Genomic DNA, 2,934 nt, shown 5'->3' with positions numbered 1-2,934 from the left:
CTACCTTGTCAGCTCGGGGGTTTGAACTTGCAACCTTCCGGTTACTAGTCCAACGCTCTAACCACTAGGCTACGCTGTGTTATCATTACGACACTGATAGGGGGAATTATAATTTTGTGCGGTAGTGTTTACTGATTGACTGAAACAGTGAGCACAATTACACACTTCTCTTCTGATAAAAACAACGGGTTAATATTCCGTAAATAAAACAATAAACAGTGAATTTTGTTTTTCACTGATGACATTTGTATTAAAAGTGTTTCAAAAGGTGATCTAAGATATTCAGGTCAGGTACTAAAGGCAAGAAAATGATCAAGACGTTCTGTGAATGTATTTGACCATTTGCTCATTGCTGTTCTGCTGTATAAATACTGTATGTTTCAACACAGATCTAAAAATGGCTTGTACACGGTTAACAAAAACTGTACTGTGTTGTCAGTGTCAAATCAAATCAAATGTATTTATAAAGCCCTTCTTACATCAGCTGATATCTCAAAGTGCTGTACAGAAACCCAGCCTAAAACACCCAAACAGCAAGCAATGCAGGTGTAGAAGCACGGTGGCTATGAAAAACTCCCTAGAAAGGCCAGAACCTAGGAAGAAACCTAGAGGGGAACCAGGCTATGAGGGGTGGCCAGTCCTCTTCTGGCTGTGCCGAGTGGAGATTATAACAGAACATGGCCAAGATGTGCAAATGTTCATAAATGACCAGCATGGTCAAATAATAATAATAATCACAGTAGTTGTCGAGGGTGCAGCAAGTCAGCATCTCAGGAGTAAATGTCAGTTGGCTTTTCACTGCAAGCACACACATGTCCTCCTCTCCTTATTAGCACACTGACACGTTCCCTGGCCTATAGTACATGAGGGAGATTGGTTAGGGTGAAATCATGTTCTTGTATCCCATATGGCACCACATTCCCTTTATAGTGCACTGCTTTTTGCCAGGGCACATAGGGCTCTGGTCAAAAGTAGTGTACTACATAGGGAATAGATGCCATTTTTTTGGAAGCAGTACATAGTGTATTCAAAACCGTTGAACAAGTTAGTGTGAAAAATGAAGTATTCTCTATGAAGTGCTGTGTGGGATTGATTGGCAATGTTCTTCCTGTGCTTCTCTCCCTCTCTCTTTCACATGCTGTCCCCATAACCCACATGGTGACTCTGAGATTTAAGGAGAATTCAACATAGTCATTAGGTAGGATTACGGTATCTGGTTGTATTGGGCCTGTTGCTCTTCATAGGATCAGATAGGTTTCTACTGGTGCTGTTGATGTTTCCAGGACTGGTAGGTTCCGGCATCCATTAATACAACTTTTAATTCCATTTTTATGTAACTTTTCCAAGAAATTATCTTGTATCAACATGTCAAAGTAAATGTTCAGAAGTTATATTAAGTGCTCTCTTTGAAATTCAGGACACATTTCCCCTAAGGGCAGTGAAAAATAATGAGGTCTGAGGAATGAAGATATTTTGTTGTTGTTATTGTTGGTATTTAATGACACACAGTACTTTCGTGACTCACAGTCATAACTCTCCAAGGAGGTACAAACTAAAGCACCTCTTTAAAGTATCCCAGTTAGCACATAACGTTCTGAGAGTCTGGCTTGTCATTGGGGGCTGTTGAGGGTTTTGGTCTGTATATTCAGCAGCATTACAGAGGGGTCACCCAGCTAGCACATAACGTTCTGAGAACCATATGTTTCTTAGAGCTTGGTTAAAGCGTGATTGTCCTATGGATATTTTGTATACAACACTCCCACAACTTCCTGGGAAAAGTGCAGGATAGTTGCTTGGCATTGGAATATTCTCAACACATCTAGGGAACTTGACAAAGAAATGTTATGTTCTTGGTATTTCATTACATTAACAGAACGTTTCCTAACAGTTGAAACCCACTGGATAAAAGCTGTTTGAATCAAATCAAATTGTATTAGTCACATGCTTACTTACGAGCCCCTAACCAACAATGCAGTTAAAAAAAAATACGGATAAGAATAAGAGATAAAAGTAACAAGTAATTAAAGAGCAGAAGTAAAATAACAATAAAATACTATTTACAGGGGGGTACCGATACAGAGTCAATGTGCGGGGGCACCGGTTAGTTGAGGTAGTATGCACATGTAGGTAGAGATATTAAAGTGAATATGCATAGATGACAACAGAGAGTAGCAGTGGTGTAAAGAGGGGAAGGGGGGTGGGGTAATGCAAATAGATGTTCAGGAGTCTTATGGCTTGGGGGTAGAAGCTGTTGAGAAGCCTCTTGGACCTAGACTTGGTGCTCCGGTACCGCTTGCCTTGCGGTAGCAGAGAGAACAGTCTATGACTAGGTTGGCTGGAGTCTTTGACAATTTTTTGGGCATTCTGACACCGCCTGGTATAGAGGTCCTGGATGGCAGGAAGCTTTGCCCCAGTGATGTACTGGGCCGTTCGCACTACCTTTGTAGTGCCTTGCGGTCGGAGGCAGAGCAGTTGCCATAACAGGCAGTGATGCAACCAGTCCGAATGCTCTCGGTGGTACAGCTATAGGACCTTAAGAGGATCTGAGGACTCATGCCAAATAGTTTTGTTGTGCCCTCTTCATGACTGTCTTGTTGCGCTTGCACCATGTTAGTTTGTTGGTGATGTGGACGCCAAGGAACCTGAAGCTCTCAACCTGCTCCACTACAGCCCTGTCGATGTGAATGGGGGCGTGCCACGTCCTCTTTTTCCTGTAGTCCAAAATCATCTCCTTTGTCTTGATCACGTTGAGGGAGAGGTTGTTGTCCTGGCACCACATGGTCAAGTCTCTGACCTCCTCCCTATAGGCTGTCTCGGCGTTGTCGGTGATCAGGCCTAGCACTGTTGTGTCATCTGCAAATTTAATGATGGTGTTGGAGTCGAGCCTGGCTGTGCAGTCATGAGTGAACAGGGAGTACAGGAGGGGACTGAGAA

This window comes from Oncorhynchus mykiss, chromosome 20, assembly GCF_057628025.1.
Source record: "Oncorhynchus mykiss isolate SJ-2025 chromosome 20, ASM5762802v1, whole genome shotgun sequence".
NCBI lineage: Eukaryota > Metazoa > Chordata > Actinopteri > Salmoniformes > Salmonidae > Oncorhynchus > Oncorhynchus mykiss.
This window is presented reverse-complemented; position numbering follows the sequence as displayed.